The 21,848-nt window shown below is 37.3% G+C and overlaps 1 long non-coding RNA gene across 1 annotated transcript; it reads right to left on the bottom strand.

The window, feature by feature from the left end:
• Nucleotides 1-16,834: 16,834 nt before the first annotated feature.
• LOC132881869 (uncharacterized) lies at nucleotides 16,835-20,158 on the bottom strand. The gene is made up of 3 exons (XR_009654084.1): nucleotides 19,786-20,158; nucleotides 18,708-18,783; nucleotides 16,835-17,307 (listed from the first exon to the last, which is right to left on the bottom strand). It is a non-coding gene; the product is annotated as an uncharacterized LOC132881869 (long non-coding RNA).
• Between the last annotated feature and the right edge of the window lie 1,690 nt (nucleotides 20,159-21,848).

The following is a 21,848-nucleotide window of genomic DNA, read 5'->3' as shown; positions in this document are numbered from 1 at the left end:
TTAATCTGGCGTTCCCTGCCATAATTTCAGCGAGCATATTGTTTCATAAGGAAACTTTGCGAAGAGTTGTTGACTGACTGCTGCTCACGCAACACACACAGGCATAGTTAGAAAGTCAGGATGCACTGGTTTACACTTTACACACACACACACACACACACACACACACACACACACACACACACGTAGCCCAGCCTCTCGCTATGTTTAACAGTTGGAACTTAGCGGTTTTAAAACTAGTTTTGCAGTTTTGCAATTTCTGTGCGTGATGATAATGTGTAAACTTTGGATTTCCATAGGCTATGTTAAAATGTTATCATTGTCCTGGCCTGCAGGTAGTTCCTGGTGATGGCAGTGAGGGAGGTGAAATAACATGTATACACACTACCGTTCAAAAGTTTGGGGTCACCCAGACAATTTTGTGTTTTCCATGAAAAGTCACACTTTTATTTCCCACCATAAGTTGTAAAATGAATAGAAAATATAGTCAAGACATTTTTCTGGCCATTTTGAGCATTTAATCGACCCCACAAATGTGATGCTCCAGAAACTCAATCTGTTCAAAGGAAGGTCAGTTTTATAGCTTCTCTAAAGAGCTCAACTGTTTTCAGCTGTGCTAACATGATTGTACAAGGGTTTTCTAATCATCCATTAGCCTTCTGAGGCAATGAGCAAACACATTGTACCATTAGAACACTGGAGTGAGAGTTGCTGGAAATGGGCCTCTATACACCTATGGAGATATTGCAACAAAAACCAGACATTTGCAGCTAGAATAGTCATTTACCACATTAGCAATGTATAGAGTGGATTTCTGATTAGTTTAAAGTGATCTTCATTGAAAAGAACAGTGCTTTTCTTTCAAAAATAAGGACATTTCAAAGTGACCCCAAACTTTTGAATGGTCGTGTGTGTGTGTGTGTGTGTGTGTGTATATATATATATATATATATATATATATATAGTGCTCAGTGTAAATGAGTACACCCCCTTTGAAAAGTAACATTTTAAACAATATCTCAATGAACACAAACAATTTCCAAAATGTTGACAAGACAAAGTTTAATATAACATCTGTTTAACTTATAACATGAAAGTAAGGTTAATAATATAACTTAGATTACACATTTTTTCAGTTTTACTCAAATTAGGGTGGTGCAAAAATGAGTACACCCCACAACAAAAACTACTACATCTAGTACTTTGTATGGCCTCCATGATTTTTAATGACAGCACCAAGTCTTCTAGGCGTGGAATGAACAAGTTGGTGACATTTTGCAACATCAATCTTTTTCCATTCTTCAACAATGACCTCTTTTAGTGACTGGATGCTGGATGGAGAGTGATGCTCAACTTGTCTCTTCAGAATTCCCCATAGGTGTTCGATTGGGTTCAGATCAGGAGACATACTTGGCCACTGAATCACTTTCACCCTGTTCTTCTTCAGAAATCCAACAGTGGCCCTTGATGTGTGTTTAGTCATGTTGGAAAAGTGCACAACGGCCAAGGGCACAGAGTGATGGTAGCATCTTCTCTTTCAGTATAGAGCAATACATCTGTGAATTCATGATGCCATCAATGAAAGGCAGCTCCCCGACACCAGCAGCACTCATGCAGCCCCACATAAGGACACTGCCACCACCATGTTTCACTGTAGGCACCATGCATTTTTCTTTGTATTCCTCACCTTTGCAATGCCATACAGTTTTGAAGCCATCAGTTCCAAAAACATTTATCTTGGTCTCATCACTCCAGAGTATAGAGTCCCAGTAGTCTTCATCTTTGTCAGCATGGGCCCTGGCAAACTCTAGGCGGGCTTTTTTGTGCCTGGGCTTTAGGAGAGGCTTCTTTCGTGGAAGGCATCCATGCATGCCATTCCTCTGCAGTGTACACTGTACTGTGTCACGGGAAATAGTCACCCCAGTTTGGCTTTCTATTTCTTTAGATAACTGCAGTGAACTTGCATGCCGATTTTCTTCAACCCTTCTCATCAGAAGACGCTCCTGTCGAGGTGTTAACTTCCGTGGACGACCTGGACGTCTCTGTGAGATGGTCGCAGTTCCATCTTTCTTAAATTTTTGTACCACTTTTGCTACAGTATTCTAACTGATAAGTAAAGCTTTGCTGATCTTCTTGTAGCCTTCACCTTTGTGGTGTAAAGAAATTATTTTCTTTGGGGAATTCTGAAGAGACAAGTTGAGCATCACTCTCCATCCAGCATCCAGTCACTAAAAGAGGTCATTGTTGAAGAATGGAAAAAGATTGATGTTGCAAAATGTCACCAACTTGTTCATTCCATGCCTAGAAGACTTGGTGCTGTCATTAAAAATCATGGAGGCCATACAAAGTACTAGATGTAGTAGTTTTTGTTGTGGGGTGTACTCATTTTTGCACCACCCTAATTTGAGTAAAACTGAAAAAAATGTGTAATCTAAGTTATATTATTAACCTTACTTTCATGTTATAAGTTAAACAGATGTTATATTAAACTTTGTCTTGTCAACATTTTGGAAATTGTTTGTGTTCATTGAGATATTGTTTAAAATGTTACTTTTCAAAGGGGGTGTACTCATTTACGCTGAGCACTGTGTATATATATATATATATATATATATATATATATATATATATATATATATATATATATATATATATATATATATACACACACACACAAAATGGAATCATTTGCTGACAGCTCAGTCCCCCCCAGTTCAAAAATCCTATCTGCGCCCCTGCCATAGAGAGTGAAATATCCAAATCCCTTCTTATCTTTCTTTGAGGAACATTGTTTTTAAACATTTCAAAAATTCTCACGCATTTGTTGACAAACTCAAGATCCTCAGCCCATCTTTGCTCCTCAAACACTAGGCCATTCCTGGATACTGAGTTTGTACCAAATTATGATTACAATCACCTGTTGACATCGCCTATTTCAAATCATATTATTTAATTGCTTTACCTCATTACTCGCCCTAAATTTCCCCCATCCCAACTTTTTTTGGAATGTGTTGCAGGCCTGAAACGTAGGAATGGACGGATATTAACAAATGAAATGAAGTTGAACAGACAAAACATGCAATACCTTGGGTTCATACTGTCTATAATGAAAAACAAGTCAAAGTAACTTTAAAAATCACTGTATTTATTAAATTCACATTTTCCATATCATGCCAACTTTTTCTGTTTTGGGGTTGTATTTAGAGCCCTTTTAATTGATAATGATCTACAGTGTAATATATATATATATATATATATATATATATATATATATATATATATATATATATATATAAAACTTGCGTGTACATCAGTTCCATGTGATTGAGTTGAATACCATTAGCCCACTTTGTTTTCATACATTCTACACAATTCATCATTTTTTTTGATCATATGTTTGATCAGCCCTGAATAAAGTTGGGCCCTAAACTCTTAGCCAACCTCAGAATCGAGCTTTGGTTGTTGTTGTGCTGCAGCAACATTACCCACTGCACAATCTTGCTGTATATGATTTAATGAGGTTAATTTAATACTATAGTAATTTCTTCCTGCCAGTGCCAACATCCTTGCAAGATTTCATAAAATAATTGGATCATGATAATACTACATGAATTGATCACACTCTAAATAATTCAAACTAGTAATTAGAAACTTGTTTAAATTAAATTTAGCACAAGCAATGAAATCATGTTTTGATTAGAAACCAAATATTTTAAACTATACATAATATATTGTTTTCAGTGTATAATCTTTCTTATTTTATCCACATTCACTGGATATAAGTAATCACATGCTCTAATTGGCTACTCTAATACTAGGCTATCAGTGCATATACCATGAGTAGAGAAAAACAAAATGGCGGAGTGTGTTGCTGAACCCACTGAGGACAAAATAAAAACTGTACTCAAAAACAAAACTCCAACAAATACACACACAAAAACCCTCCAACAAAATATGGAATAAATGTATTTGATGGTAAGAACATATCCTTTTTTATTTTTAAAGAATTATTACTATAGCATTTTTCAGAAATTGCTACTGTCATTTCGCCAGTTTGTTTACATTCTAAGCAGAAATTATTTTGTTGGACTCAATCTCATCATACACAGCTTTAAGCCAACTTGGTGCTACACTCCTCGTTGGCTATCAGCTCATGTATGACTCGATTTCGTGGAATAACTGTTAAAGATACTGATTGTGCTAAATACAAATACTATATAATGCCTGATTGTTTCAAAGTACAACCCTGATTCCAAAAAAAGTTGGGATGCTGTGTAAAACATAAATGAAAATGTAAGGCAATGATTTGCAAATCCTTTTTGACCTACATTTAATTGAATACAAAAGCAAGATATTTAATGTTCAAACTGATAAAGTTTAGTGTGTAGTTTTTTGTTTTGTTTTGTTTTTTTGTAAATATACACTCATTCTGAATTTGATGCCTGCAACATTTTCCAAGTTGGGATGGGGCAACAAAAGTCTGGGAAAGTTGTGGAATACTCAAAAAAACAACAACAACACGTGTTTGAAGCATTCTACAGGTAAACAGGTTAATTGGTAATTGGAAAGACTCAGTCATTCACAAGCAAGGATTGGGTGAAGTTCATCACTTTGTGAAAAACTGCATGGACAAATAGTTCAACATATTAAGAACAATGTTTCTCAACATACAATCACAAGGAGTTTAGAGAGTTGACCATCAACAATCCATAATATTAACAAAAGATTCAGAGAATCAAATGGGGCAAAGCTGAAAACCATCACTGAATGCCTGTGACTTTTGATGCCTCAGGCAGCACTGCATTAAAAACTGACGTGATTGTATAAAGGATATTACTACATGGACTCGGGAACACTTCAGAAAACTGTTTGTGGTAAACACAGTGGTCACTGCATCTGCAAATGCAAAGTAAACATCATATATCAACAGCATCCAGAAACACTGCTGAGTCTGCATTTCAGTTTGTTTGCTAAAGAGGAAAAGGACCATCCGGATTGTTACCAGCACAAAGTTCAAAACCCAACGTCTCTGATGGTATGGAGGTGTGTTAGTGCCCATGGTATGGGTAACTTACACATCTGTGAAGGCATCGTTAATGGGGAAAGGTACATAAAGGTTTTGGAGCAACATATGCTGCCATCCAGACGATGTCTTTTTCAGGGATGTCACCGCTTATTCCAGCAAGACAATGCCAAGCCACATTCTGCACATATTACAACAGCATAGCTCTGTAATAAGAGTGCAGGTGCTAAACTGGCCTGTCTGCCTCCCTTTGAAAATGTGTGGCATATTATGAAATGAAAAATACAACAGAGATCCCAGACTGTTGAATAATTGAAGTCCTATATCAAAAAAGACTGGGAAAGAATTTCACATTCAAAATTTCAATAATTAGTGTCCTCATTCCTGAAACACTTATTGAGTGCTGTTAAAAGAAAAGGTGATGTAACAGTGGTAAACATGCCCCTGTCCCAATTTTTTTGGAATGTGTTGCAGATATCAAACTTAGAATGTGTGTATATTTACAAAAAACAATAAAATTTGAGTTTGAACATTAAACATCATGTCTTTTATTGTATTCAGGTGAATATACTGTAGGAAAACAATTTTTAAATCATTGCATTCTGCTTTTATTTGTTTTACACAGTGTCCCAACTTTTTTTTTTTTTAACTATGCTGCACGTCTGATCTTTCTCATTTTTCCATCATTATGAATCACTGAGAGCCACAGTCTTTGGTCCCAATTGAGCTTTACTTGACAAAGTCAGGTTTCCACAATTAAACTGGAGTGTCTAATTAGGCCTGGCTTATCAAACTTGTCTGTATCAGCCAAAGTATTAGTGCCAGTCTCAGCACATACTAGTACACCGTAATGGTGCTTAGCTAATTGGTACATGGAGGAGGCCTGATCCATCCCCCGCCCCCATTTTTTCATTTCTTAATGCCACTACACTTCTTTTGACCACAAGAAAGAAACACGCAACCTTTTGTGATTACAAATCTTCATACCACAGCTCTGATGAATGTTTGATTCTGAATGGTGTTGATTAATTTAGTTACAGCAGCTCTGGCGTTATTTCTGGCTGTAATTCAAATTATGCACTTGTTCTAATACATTATAATTTCTATAGTAGCAACTTACGTAGGAGATTGCAATTTGTAATTGCTGATATAGTAAAGTTTTCTGTGAGGGGAAAATGTTTTGGAAAGAATTTCTAGTGTCAGTGATTTGTAACATGTAAAGCAGTTCCTTTAAATTTTTTTTCAACACAGAAAAATCTTCAGGTTTCTCTGTAACGTCACAAACTGCTATTCTTTTTCAAGATAGAGAGAAAAGAGAAGCAGGTGATGGAATGACTGTTTGTAGCTGCTATAATATAAGTGATGAGAGAAACTAATTTGTTTCATGGATGTTTCACAACATTAAACATCACACCAAATGTAAAGTACAGTGTGTCACAGTATCCTGTACACAGTAGAATGTTTCACTTGTGTTGGGCTGCATTACATCACACTGGCACTGATTATTTTCCTACAATGGCAAATCTAATTTATTTGACTCTAATTGTAGTGGATGCTTTGTTTATTCTTTGATTAAAGCTTATACTCCACTGCACTGTGGTATCAGATTAATGGTCAGGATGGTCGCATTGACTCTGAGTCATTTGATGGTTGATACTCAGCATCTAGATGATCACTTTTACTCTGACAATAATGTAGACTGAAGCAGTGTGATATGCATTTTGATGTTGATGTTTAATTGTATTGTAATAGTGTTATATGACCACTGAAATTTTTTTATCCTAAGTTCATGTTAGTGTTGATCAGCAAGTTGTCTGTACGACCAGAAAATAATTTAATTTTAGGAGATATGCTCTATTCCATCCATTTTTTTTATAATCTTTATAAAATAAGCATCATAAAATGGTGCTTGTTGTGATTTCTATATAACCATAATATTGTATTTATGCACATATTAGACATCCCCTTTAAGTTCATCAGAACAAGATACCCAAAATAACATCTTTAGGATGCTATAAGTAGACTCTAACCAAATGTTTGTGGCCTCAATCTGTACTTGCTGTAACAGACTATAAAAATGAGACCACAGGTCCCATAGAGCTTTCTGAGAGCATGGCATTCCAAGCTGTTTTGAGATTGTTTTTCCTGCTAATTTCCCATATTTATTATTAGTGTTACACTGTTATAACCACGTTTTAATATTCCATTTAAAATAATAATAATAATAATAATAATAATAATAATTCACTACTTCATACAAATGAGGATGTGGCTTTTACTGTGCCATAATGTGTGCAGTCTTCTCTGTATTAATCCATCACATTACATACATTAACTATTAAAAAAATGACAAGTCATAATTTTTTTACATAGAAACTGCAATGTGGGCTTTTAGCTTATATTGCCATTTTAAGCGGTTTAAATTTAGGACTTTCTTGCCTGTATAGCGTAATGTGTACCATTCGGTCATGTAGTTTAACTCTTTTCATATGCACATTTTTACAATACTGATTCTTTTCAGCATCATTACTTTACTAATAGATCAGTCAGTCAGTGATTCATAATGTTAAACTGAATCCACAGTAATCTGTGCTCACACATGGATTAGTGAGCTGCCACTCAGAGCTCCACAGAGCCTATGAGACAGTAATGAAGCCCTGGTGACTCAATTTAACACTGCCAGACTCCTTCACATTACAATAATCACTTCAGTAACTGGTTAATTTCCACTGCATCCCCAAAAGGGGATTCTCCTTTTTTGTAATCAGTGTTCATTTGGTTAATAACCAGTTTAATTGACTTAATTGGACCAATTTATGAAACTGTAAAACCCTGATGTGTGAGCACTGTGGCTGCTGTTGTGATTTTTATTTATTTATTTATTTATTTATTTATTTTTGTCATCTGACAGTGTTTAAAAAGCTGTAAAGCCTGCCTCTGGAAGATAATTCATGGCATTCAAGCATTTTAGACATCTGCCCTTTCATTCATTCATTCATTCATTCAATTATTCATCTTGAGTGCAGGAATATACACTGTAAGAAGTGATTTTGGAGAGTGGTAAATATTATCTATGCAAACCAGATAAAATTTACTCAGTTATTGCAGTCAGCCAAGGAATTATAAAGTAATGGGTAAATTATACATATGCTACCTATTCGTTAAAAGTAACAACCATTACATGGAAAAATACGGTAAAATCTACCCCAAAGCCGTGAGTCCTGTGCTCCAAATTGCGCATGCGTCAGACCGCGCGTTTGAGTGAACGGGACAGGGAACTCTCGGACTGCCATCTTCCTCTCTCCGGCTGTTAGTTTAGTGAGTTATAAAACAGGTTCATTACTTGAAATGTTGTGTGAAGCTGTTGTACTGCACTTTATTTTGTGTTTTTTGATCATTTGGTGCATCATTGCTGCATATAAACAAGGTGATTCAGTTATTTGTTGTATAAATGCACCTGGACTGCAGATTTGGTCAGTCCAGAAACAACATTTGAAGCTGTTAGTGAGTTATATAACATGTTCATTATTTGAAATGTTGTGTGAAGCTGTTGTACTGCACTTTATTCTGTGTTTTTTTGATGATTTTATGGATTAAAAACATTGAGATGATGAACCAAGTCTTTTTGGGGGGGTAGATCTTACCTTCTCCAAATAAGTAATGGTTACTAAGTGATATTAATTACCTTTGATTAGTAATTATCAGGTATTACCTACTAGCAAATGAGATAATTTTACCCAATTTCAGTGAGAAAGTAGCTGTTGAATAGATATATAAATGTGAGGTAAATTTTACCCAATTTATTTAAGTATTTCATAGCTTTTTATTTCAATTATTTTATATTCAATATGTGGAATTAAATCTACCCCAAACAAGTCAATGCAAATTGTTACCTCAGATTTATTGGGTAAATTCTATAGGTTACTTTTTTCAGTGAATAAAGTGGCCGGTGAGTGTATATATGTGTGCATTGTGTTTTACATTGTTTAAATACAGTATTGGATATGTTGCATGTTAAGACTTGAGTGACTGATTAAACAAGTTGACTTTAATACTGTCTGGCGTCTGCTGTGTCTGAAAATAGCTTCAAGTAAATCTAACCTTCCTGGAATAGGTAATAGTTAATTTGTCATAGTAGCTAATAATTATTAATAATTATTAATTACATAAATAATGGCTAAACATTTAGTGTTATTACTACTCAATAATTTTGAGTAATTTTTATTGAAAATCGTAGGCAATATTTACCTTATTTCTTTGAGTAATTTATAGCTGTTGAATGTAGGTGGTATTTACTCAAAATAATGGTTGAAATTTACCCAAATAAAGTCTATGCAAATTGTTACCTTAGATAAATTGGGTAAATTCTATAGGTTGTTTTTTACAGTGCCTGGGTGAGATGTCAGTCTATTAGAGGGTACCATGCACACACACATTCAGACATTCATTCTCACCCAGAGTAGTCAGTCCTCCTCCTGGCATATTTTAGGAGGGAGAGAGACTCTGCACAGACAGTAACAAAAGTTTAGGATTAAACTGGGAACCTGGAGCTGTCCAATCCACTATAATCCACCCTTAAAGTGCATATCACGGGTAAATTCAGGAGCAAGATCACTGTAATTCTCCTATTTTATATTAAACTTTGGTCAAATATCTGTAACATTTCTGCATTCTCTGCATTTTTTTCACCTTGCGCAATACCAGAAAAATTCAGTTGAAATCAAGCCATTTGAGGCGAATTGGTCCGCCTCTGAAAAAACTTGGCATTTGAATTTCCCAGCAAACAGTGATTTTTGTGACGTCATCTGTGGGACGCCTCTCTCTGAATCCTACGTCAGCGCTGGTTTGTTTATGAGAAAACGACCTGGTGGTTTTCTGCAAATTTCTTCAACATTATTGCGTAATTATTAAAATGGTTAACAGATGTATCGTAGGAGGGTGTAGCAACACCAATCTTGATGGGATTAGTACTCATCGTTTCCCAAAAGACTGGACAGTGAGAAAGAAATGGGAGTGCTTGGTCTACACAGGCTGTGCACTGAAACCGTGCAAAGCTCGCGCAGCCTGCTGGCGCTTCCACAGGTAACGTCACGAATCTGGCTCCAGACTCCCTTGGGATTTTTCCAGATGTGTTTTGTTATTTTATTTTTTTCTGCTGTAGACAGATGGCCTTGTGCAAAATTACCCTTCTGGATGAGTGTGTAAAGGGGCATACTTTCATATAAAAAAACTAGGGCTGTCAAAGTTAACGCGATAATAATGTGTTAACGCGATCTCAATTCATCGCGATTAAAAAAAATAGTGCCGTTAACGCAAATTCTAATTTGGCCCTGCGAGTCACCCGTAGTTCCTGTTGAGGCTCGTCGCGCACTGCTTCAATAAGAGTACGTGTGAGTGATGGAGAAAGGCATAGACATATAAACATAGACGCCGCCTTCTGCGTAGACTCATACATCATCCTCGCCACCATATTGGCTGTGGCAAAGTGGAGATTCTTCAACCCGAGAATAAAGATGCCTCATTCATGTGCTGCGTTTAACTGTACCAACAGGTTTACCGTCCAAACGAGATCACATGGGATTACCTTTCACAGGTGAGACTGGAAAAATACTTTTCAATACTGTTCCTTCAGTCTTCAGTTTCCCAGCTCATCTCCACCGGGTAGGTGTAGAGTTATAAACAGTGAGAATTAGATACAGTGTCACACTATGATGAACATTTTTGAATGTATGATGAATGTTTTTAACCCTTTCTGAATGTGAAGGAAGTGATGTATTTTGTTTTGGTATGACGTTAGAACCTGGCCGAACTCAGTTTGGCGGTCATTCAGCTCACTTTATTCAACGAGAGTAGGTCTGTGTGGTGACTCAATAAATAAAACAGTACATTTTTATTTTCATTGACTATTTCCAGTTTTTCCACTATTTCCATCAGTTATCATATTCAGTCTTGTAGGTTGGTTATTGTGGCCTCAGGTTTTGGTAGCTTGCTACAGTATGCTGACTGATTAGCTTACCTGAGCTATCTATCGCGTATCTGTCGCTAGTTTGCAGTGTACAGGGTATTTCGCACACTATTTATAACCATCACATTAAAAGTTATATATGTTGTTTTGATGCCTGTTTGTTTCCCAAATATATACGTGTGTGTCTTAATGGGTGAATAAAAGGCATCGAGTTAAATATTATTGTAGAAAGGGGCTTTATGAAGTTCGGTCCATTTACTTGCATTGGTTTACGGGGAAAATTTGCCACATCCAATATGGCGGACGCACTGACGTATCCCAGCAACGGGCCACCAGGCTCAATGCGGCGTCTAGTGAAATTGTAACATTTCACTTTAAAAGCCTTATTCATTTACATAGATTTAAAAAAATGCGATTAATCGCGATTAACTATATGAAATCCTGAGATTAATCGCGATTACATTTTTTAATTGTTTGACAGCCCTAAAAAAAACACGAAATTGGTCCAGAATATGCCCTTTAAACTTCCAGGACCTGTTGGCATCTCACCCATGTAACCAGTGGCATGCACAGACATTTTGGGGGGCAAGCGCTCTGGGGGGAAAAAAGGGCACTTTTTTGCGCATGTGGAACACCTTATTATAAAAGTCTGAGATTTAACCCTCCTCTTGTGTTCGGGTCGCCACTGACCCGTTTTAGTTTTTAAAGGTGTAAAACAACCACTTAATTTATTACATCAAGCCTTTTTGACTTTGCCAGGAATCTCTAGTTGAACAAAATAGAAAAAGAAATTTTTGTTTTCCTAAATCTGAAAATGGTCTAGCAAAAAATATAATACTTATGTGCAGTTGTTTCTGTATGCGACGGGCTACTTCACGACAAAATAATTACAGCTTGGGCTTAGAGGGCAAACAATACATTTTCACTCGATTCATGTGTTACCTGGCTGGTGGGGCAGGGGAAGAGCTGACTGACTGCCCGATGTGTTGTCTGCGCTACGACAAGGCCGTGGCTTCCAGGACGCTATGCTGCTGCAACCTCACATTGAATGCACTGCACGCTTGTTCACGTGACAGAGCAAGAGAGACAGAGGTCTGGTGTGTGTGCGGAGGGGGCACACATCGGGACATTATTTTCACACACGCTTTTAATGCCGCGGCTTTTCTAAAAGATCATGTCGACATTGGCCTCAGTAAACTGTAAAAAAAAAAAATTCAAAAGGGCACTTTTTTGGACAGAGGGCAGAGGGGCAGGTGCTTGAGCACCACCTCGTGTCTATCTGTGCACGCCACTGCATGTAACTATATGCAGACCTTTCCTGATTAGTTTCATTGTAATAAGTGAAAAATTCATGGTAGTTACTAAACGATATACTTGACTTAAATTTCCAATTTTCCAATATAAAAATCTAAATCAGTGTTTTCATGAAATGAATAGAGTGCCTTCATTGCTCTGCATTCCCTTTCATAAATATGGATTCCTGACAAGCTGATCAACCACCAGCTTTCCACAGGTGAGCCCGGGCCTCTGCTCTCTCCTACTACCCATGACTTGTCTGTTGCTAAGGTAACAGGTTTTTGAAAGTCAATTATTTGGGCTCATAATGGTTTTTGTCCAGACAGGGGAATTGGACATTTCCCTAACTATTGGAGTTAGGCCCTTAAAGGCACAGTGGGCCACAAGTCAGACAGAGATGCGGGTATTTTCTGCTATCCAGTGGCACTTGACATTTTGTCAGATCTGCGCGCTCTGGTTTTCTGCTCATAACCCCAGGAGAATGTTCTGCTGCTGCATGGCCGCTCTGACATCTCTGAGGATATTGTAGTGCAAATGGTATTAAATTCTACTATGTTTAAATTTAGAACTTTATTAGAAGCAGATTAGTCACAGGATCTAAAAGGTGTGCTTCTGTACTTTAGATAAGAGATTACAATCTGAGAATGGAATGTCCTTCTCAGGTATTTTTGGGCTGGATGACGAGTTGTTTAGTCCATATAAATAGATGTGCTCTGTTTTCACGGTCCAAGTTGAAAGCCAGTTTGCAGTCCAAATAGTGAAATAAGCCCTAATGTATATATGGTACTTTTACTGACCCACATAAAGCTACAATGTTTATGTGAATGAATACAGTATTCAGTATTCACTGCTGACTAGTTCTCTGACTTGTGCACATAATTTTCTTTTTAGCACTGTTGGTATTTTTGTGATGCATTTCATTTATACTGTTTTAAATTGGAATATAAAATGGCAAATAGAATTCTGACGTTAATTTCCAATCATTGAGCCAAAGAGATTTGCACCTTCTCGTTACTGTTACACTAGGCAATTTAGACACTAGTAGCCAACCATTTCATTACGAGTGTAGCAATTAGGCGACTAGACCGTACATCATGATTATATTTAAAGGGGGAGTAAATCCATTGAACCATAACATGTGATTGTATCACACATAAACCGTAAATAGAAGACGCCTTGACCTTTAAGATTGCCTATTCAAATTGTGGTTGTTCAGTGCGTTTTTCATCTATTCTTGTTATTGGGCCTCTGGCACACAGCATTAACAGTCTCACCCTAGAACTAAAGAGGTGAAGAAGACACTTAATATTTGTCTATAGATTTAATGATATCCATGTGTGCTTGATCAGACAAGGCTTTTTAGAATTGAAAAAGAGTTATGGTGGCAAGCATGTGTAAGAGACATTTTTCAGAATCTATCTTTTAAAATAATGTACAGTATAATTTGCCATCATTCAGTAACAGTGTTTGTTTGGATTTCAAATGAAGGTCAACTGGAATATGGCTGTGTGGTTTGTGCCTGGTCATTGGACTGCTCCTTGTCCTCCATTTAAGGAGGGGATGGGTGTCTCTAGGATTACTCAGTAGGGAAAAACCTCTCATGTAATTAATTAAACATGCACTAAGTGATTGACCTGATCGAGTGATCGAATTGTGTTCAGGTTGGTAAAATGTATAAGGAATTAATAAAACATGATTGCACATAATGACTTACTACATCAGGTAGTGATGACTAGAAAATCTGTTGATAGTGCTTTTTTAGTTTTAAGTCAGATTTTGGATTGCCCTCAGCTGAAGAATACTTTATAAGTAGACACCGTTGAGTGTTGTTTTATTTTTAAAATTCTCATATGGAAGAAGACCCAACATCATGGTCACTCCCTAGATTAGATTTTCCAGCTGTGATAATTGGAGAGCACTACATGATGAGTTTTCTCTACAAAACTTTGCCTTGATCAGTAATGTAATCACTGAGGACTTTCTCTGTGTCAGGCTATAAGATGCATGACAGACCAGTAGAATGATTAAACAGGATGATGATACTTTTAGTATGTGGCATTCACTATTGGTATTCTTTAACACATTCGCTTGATCCAGCTAAGTCAAGAGTGAAGTGAGTTTCCATATGCAAAGGTTTAATAAAGTGGGCACATCCAAAACAAACAACGTCCAATACACAACGTACTTTGGTGAGCTGGTGTGCCAACCTGGCTTTTGATTAGTTCTGGATTAATAAGACCTTTCTGCCTTTCTCATAGCACACCTCGTTACTGGCTCACGTTCACTTGTCTCCCTTATTAAACAAATGAATTAGTGCTTGCAAAAGTGTCATGGATATTGCCTTGCAGCAGGAGGCATGCAGAGCTGGTCAACTCGTGAGGATCAGAGGAAAGCCTTGTCATGCGTAGTTGACTGTTTGTATGGCCTTATTAACGGCTTCATGATTTACTGGGAAGCCCTTAATTTCGCTCTACTGTGGAAATGCTGTTAATTCAGAGCGATTGTAAATCAAATCCAATTAAAGTATTTGAATGTCTGTGACAGGCCCTAACAGCTTAAAGTGATACTCACTCATAAACATGGACAGGAGGAGACAGGGAAATAAGTGGATAGGCCAATGTTAGTGCTGTATCTATATTGCACAAGTTTCACTTTGTGATAATGTGCAAAATCCCCTTCATCATATTTCTAATTGTGCACTTGCTTTGACACTTGGTCTTTTAGAACATCTGGCGATTATGAAAATAGCAGATTAATAGTTTAAATTTGGGATTTAAAGTGTATGTAGTGGTCTGAGGAAACAATTCAGATGCCATTGTAGCTTAATTCTGGCAAGTAGACAAAATTTTTGAAAAATCAGCTTTTAGCCAAAATCTTGCATTCTGGCTCTTTCCTACAAAAATCATGTTGTATAAGAGGCTAATGTAATAAACATTGCAGTAAACACGGTCAGTCTGCCTAAATATGTCTGAAACTTTGCTAGCTAAGTGTGATTTCCTCACACATTAAATGTCGGGCTTGGATAGCTATGTGTACATAATGGACATAAGCCTAGTCAGTTGAATTTGTAATCAGATACCGGCTGTCAAAATATCCATGATGCTCTTACTGTGGAACGAGACTGGAATCCAGTCTCTAAAATGGCAGCCAAATTTTAAAATGTTTTACTTGTAATTAAGAGAAACACATTTCATCAATGAACAGCTGATAACTTCAACAAAACAGACTTCATGCTAAAACTATAGTGAATTTCCTGGTTACACAGTTGTACTTTGTGACTATATAGGACACAGTTACAGAAGCGAGTTATTTATAATCATGCTATCTGCTATCACTCAAATGAGGATGGGTTCCATTTTGAGTCTGGTTCCTTTCAAGGTTTCTTCCTCATGTTGTCTGAGGGAGTTTTTCCTTGCCACTGTCGCCACAGGCTTGCTCATTGGGGATAAAATTAGCTCATGTTTAAAATCTTTAATTTTCTGTAAAGCTGCTTTGCAACAATGCCTGTTGTTAAAAGTGCTATACAAATAAACTTGAAATAAACTTGACTCATGTCAAAAGTCAATATTTCACACTGTCAAGGGTTTTCCCAGGCTGCCACCCATATAGCACATCAATGCTGGAATAACCCAGTCTAGGACATTTCAGTTATGCACCCAATTCTTGTTACTCTCCTCAAAGTTCCATGTAAAATGAGGTGGTGGTGTGTGGCATGTGGCTGTGATCTTTTGTGGGATGAGTGGTGTCCTGGGAGAGTAGGTTGTCCCCAGATACAGGAGATGAAAGTCTGGTCCCAGTTGGCTAAGTGCCTCCTCCTCATTATCAAGGTCTCAGTGAAACACAAAAGCCTAAAGAGCCACTGCATCATTGCCACTCTTGATCAAATTAAAATGGTTCATCATCAGATGAGGCCATACTATTTACTAAAGTGCCTAAAACGAAAGGGTGTGATGTTAAGAGAAGCCCTATATTAGTGTGGTACAATGTGTTAATAAGATAACATTAAGCAAATGTGTCATTGACACTGACTTAAGGAATAATGGCCCTGGCACAAACTGTACAAAGATACTAAATTGGTGGTTGTAATCTCAGCATATGTGTAAAGCAAACTGGGGTTTGCCAAAGGTTTTATGAAATTGTTCTTATGCCATTACAGTCCTCTATTTTACACATGTACTTACCACAGATCAGTGTGTAATGAGGTAAATTTAGTGTTTGTTATGGATAACAAATTTAATTTTGAGAGAGCGAGAGAGAGTGCATGCGTGCATGCGTGTGCGCACACGTACCGTACATGTGCGAGTTGAAAGCACACTGACTAGCTACTGTGAGCCTCAGTACGCTGTTCATTACACCACCTCCTACTTTACACTACATCCATTATTATCCATTTCAAAGCCCACTTTCATAGTTTTATTCTTTATGAAATCAGCCTAGATCTAATAAAACCACTCTAATTCATACATTTTTCATACACTATCCTCTTTTATCTTTTTTTTTACATTTTGTTTCATTTTTCAAAAGAATAAGAATATTTTATGACAAAGATGACTCGTTGCATGGATTTTAATCAGCTCACATAATTATTCACTCGCACTTCTCTGTACAGGACTTGAATGTATTTCAATCTATTTGACCTGGAGTGTCCTCTGATGAGCTTTGTCCTAACTTTGAAAGCATCATTGTTGCCAGTGTCCGTGATCTTCACTCTTTTGTGCTTAAAACTGTCTTTTGTGCCACCAGTTTGTAATCTTCCTCTATTATGCCAGCTGTTCACAGTGAGAGGAGCTAGTTTACAGGAACTACTATCAGTCAGCAGACTGAGCAAGGATGGCTCTTTTTCAGGAGGTGATCAGTGTCATCCATCACCAAACCTAAGGAGAGCACCATGACTGCAATGAGTTATGTAGGGGGGCAGGGCTGGGAAGTCCCCTTGTTCCTGTTCACACTTGATAGCCCAAACCCTGAACCCAGGTGATGTGCTCATCAGTCCTGCTGTTTCTCTCCATATGGACTCACTGAACTGGGAAGATTTGAGAGGCCACACACCCCATGTTAGCAGCATCTTTTAGCAAATACATCACACGTGCACAGACATACATGCAATCACAGTTATCGATTTACACACAACACATGCTCATAGACAGGTGTCGTTCAGTCTTACACCGATGCCCAGCTGTGCCACAGTCTGTATCTACTCTATTAAGGGGTGCCAGATGTGTTTGCCTGTCACATGCTGTCTTTCTCTTTCAATTTGACACTTGTTACACTGATATAAAATTGAAATCAAGAATGGTAAAACAGTAATATTTCAAATTATTAATAATGCACACAACAGTGATATGAGTTATGGAACTTTCCACGGTACTGAATCGCCTCCTATTTGAATTTCTATGCTATGCATGATATTTCCTGGTGCTGTATTAATGCATATAATGTGACAAGATTAGTCCAGGCACATCTGTGGAAATTAGAATGATGCTGTAGGTATTGTTGTATTTTTTTTTTATTAATGTTTATCATTGCTGTTAAAATCAGTATGACTTTTTCCCCCAATGTACTGTACCACACAGTTACTGCCCCCACCTGGTGGCCAAACTAAGGAACTGCTGCTTACAGAACAGAACAGGAAACAGCAGTAGGCCTGCCACAGCACGTTTTAAAAGCTTGTTTGTACATTGTTGACTTTTTACATTAGGCTATATATCTATATATTCAAGCTACACTATAAGCGAATTTACTCAAGAAGGAGAAAAAAAGGAAAAAAGAAAAGGTTACTTCTCATTTTCAGCACTTTGTTACAAAAGGATGCCAAAAATTAAAATGTTATACAGACGACAAGCTCAGGTTTCTCCGATTGATTATTATTTTTTCTTTTTTCTGTTGGGCACCGTTGCTGTAGCTTCTGGACAAAAAAGTGGTTAAGACAAATGAGTCTTGACCTGGCTTTTTGTAAACCCCCTCTTGATGCCCCACCGTTCCACCCCATGCTCTGCTGAGACACACTTTACACCTGATGTGCTGTATAATGAATGTCTAATTCGTGTAATTAGTCCATTAAGTATAATCCCAGCATATGTTGGCCATGCCCTGGAGGCGCTGTTCTCCCAGGTACTTCGTTTGATGTCGCCGAGAAGCAGCTAATTAATTTTACATGCATACTAATATGGGAGTCGCTATATGGGCCAGCCCTCGTGTTTATCCTGCTAACCTTTGTGGGAAATGAACTGCATCCCACCTACAGCAAAACGGCCATATTACCATGCTGGACATTTTTTTTTTTAAACAAACTGATTGACTTCCAGCCCCGTTATCTGGGCCATTTATTTTTTCAATCATTTTTCAGTTTTACAATAGGTTTAGTTTGGGTAGGACTGCATGGTCACAAAATAAGAGAACACTAATCTGAAAAATAAGACATACCCCCATCTGATAATTAATTCACATTCTTCTGCATTGCGCTGTAATCCATCGCAGGGAAGGAAGAATCTCCACAGCCCTTTAACAAAAAAAAAGGTAAGATCAACTCCATGACAGTTTATAGGCTGTAGATAAATCCACAGGGTTGAGAACTACATTTTACAGCAGCTTACAATAACAGCACGATATATTAATAAACAATCATAAACGACAAGAAGAAGAAAGAATGCTTTATCGTGCACTTTTCATTTTTCGTCTGAATTTTTCATTGTTTTACAGAAAAAAAGGAAACATTAGACAAATAATAAAACAGTTCACAATTGTATACAAAACGTAGTGTGTGTGTGTGTGTGTGTGTGTGTGTGTGTGTGTGTGTGTGTGAGAGAGAGAGAGAGAGAGAGAGAGAGAGAGAGATGATAATAATAATAATAATAATAATAATAAATAATAAAATATGTTGTATGCTATTTTACCTTTCGTTTTTAAAAAATAAAATATTTGTAATTGTGGAAATGTTTGGAGCCGTTTGAATGCTGTTTAATAAGGTGCATGTTTGAAGGTGTTGCGCTCTCCTTAGCGGAGCCCGGATCTATAAGCACTGTGTCCCCGGGCTTTCGGGTGGTGCAGCACATCCCACCGCTGGCGCTGTCTGACCAGATTGTTTTGCTATCATTCGCCACATTACAGACCGAATGTGCTCGCTCTTCTTTGAGCAGCGTTTGTTTGGCATTGTGCTAGCTTAGTGGCCATGGAGGGCAAACGTGTGAAAGTGGCTGTTTGATTCCCCTTTTCATCCCTGTGACCTTAAGCTTTTGTGTCCTGCCGCCCTGGGAATGTTACGCCTCACTACTCGACTTTGAGATGGTTGCAGAGAGCGCCTTTGTTTTTTTCCCTCTTTTTTGGACGCACACAAAATTGTTATGGCCTACCCGCAACACCTTCACACACACACCCGCTGTAAAAGATACTTAAGGCCCGAGTCCCAGTTCACAAGTGCAATTTGGCTTAGCGCAGCTTTTGTTCAGCGCCTACAAATGACCAAACTCCCGCACGCATTGTACAGTTGATCTACTGCTGTTACCCTGATTCCCAAGTTCTGGGATGACGAAGAGGAGGGTGAGAAGGAGGGTGACATTTTCAGGGAACAGGCAAAGGATATCAATACCTTATAGAGGGAAAATAAAAACAAGTAAAAAGCATAATAATAATAATAATAATAATAATTGCACAGCTATGAGCTATTTTGGTTTCATTTGGTTACCTTGTAAGTTTAAGGACAGAACTCACTCATTAAGGACAGACAGTTTTTGACAATAAACTATATATATATATATATATATATATATATATATATATATATATATACACACATACACACGAGGTTTTACAGAGCATCTTCCAACCATAGTTCTTCTGGACACTTTGTCACACATGCTTCTTAATTTTGCAGCAAAACCCAGCACCCTTCATTATGTTTTTTTAAATCTTATATATATATATATATATATATATATATATATATATATATAATGGTTAGTGTGTATTTGTGAGAGAGAGACATACACACACACACACACACACACATATATATATATATATATATATATATATATATATATATATATATATATATATATAATGCCACTTCACACCAGCCTTATCATTATGTTCTCTCTCACACACATACACACTAACCATTTTATATATATATATATATATATATATATATATATATATATATATATATATATATATATATATATATAATGGTTAGTGAGAGAGAGAGAGAGAGAGAGAGAGAGAGAGAGAACATAATGGTAAGGCTGGTGTGAAGTGGCAGGTTTATTAAAGAATACTTGCTATTTCACAAAAGGCTTTGGTTTGATGGACATCCCCAGGACTGCTTGGAAGACTTCTTACGAAAAGAAAAGCCTGGAAAATCGGAATCCTTTGGCCCTTTTCTGTCAATACACAAACAGGGGAATGGCACGTTAAAAGAGTTACTTCATGAAGAAGAGAGAAAGAAATTGTGACATGTAAAAAGCGCCGTGCTAAAGTCGCAGCGTGGAGCTGACTTCCTGTCCCGGAAAGTGGAAAGTGATGCTGACACGGAGATTGTGTGGCAACCCAGGAAACTATACCGCTTTCTCCTACTTTCACCCTGTTTTGTAAATATTAACTGCCTGATCATTTTTTTCCCTCAAGACTTTTCTTGTTTAGGCTCCCCAGTTACCATTTGCAAACTGCTACTACTAAAAAAAAAAAAAAGATGCATCAGAATAAACCATGTATTTTAGCTTGCAATCACTTGGGTGAGCGATTCTGTTCGTGATCTGTCAGAGAGCTGAAGGGTCGCATTGTGGATTTATGGAAGAACATTTGCATAAATTATGAGCAAATCCGCAAGCGCGTGTGTGGTCCTCCGTATTGCAAATCCACCAAGCGGAAAGGTGGCCCTTGGTGAGCTCTGAAAAATAAAGCTTGAATAGCCATTGCTCAAAATAGGCTTCCATTTGGTTTTCGCATTCACATAATTGACTTATGGATATTTTATACAGTTTTCGCAACGCCACCCTAAAGGCTTTATTTGCATTTCTGAAGTACTTTTCAATTTGTTTTACACGAATACAAAAGGCTGCCTGGCATCATGAAGTTTCGTTTCAATGAAGGTTTTGTGTTTGTTTTGTATAGCTGTTTGTGCATTTGCTTTTGCGCACTATTGCTAATCCCGCATTTTAAATCACAGGGGACCAACCAGTTTCTGTTTTATAATTATCTCAAACTTTATTACAGTACATATTTTAATAAGTTTAGAAATGGTATGCATTACCTTTTGGAGTGTGTGTGTGTGTGTGTGTGTGTGTGTGTGTGTGTGTGTGTGTGTTACACTTGAGCATTAATTTTCCCCTTAATTTAAGAAGACAATGGGCTTTAGTGTGTGTTTATTATTATTGATTTATGTGCTTTAGTCTTCTGTGTATTCTGCCGTTCAGATACTTCGTCTCTTTATATTTATAGTGGCTTTCCACTGTTGTATGAAGAGGTTTCTCGAGTGCTCATGTGTTGTGCTTAATATTGTGGGGTGTGCATGCGCATTTAAACCAGAAATAATGAGCCTCTCTAATATTTTAATATCGATGGAGA

The sequence above is a fragment of the Neoarius graeffei genome, chromosome 2 (assembly GCF_027579695.1).
Source record: "Neoarius graeffei isolate fNeoGra1 chromosome 2, fNeoGra1.pri, whole genome shotgun sequence".
Lineage (NCBI taxonomy): Eukaryota > Metazoa > Chordata > Actinopteri > Siluriformes > Ariidae > Neoarius > Neoarius graeffei.
This window is presented reverse-complemented; position numbering and strand designations above follow the sequence as displayed.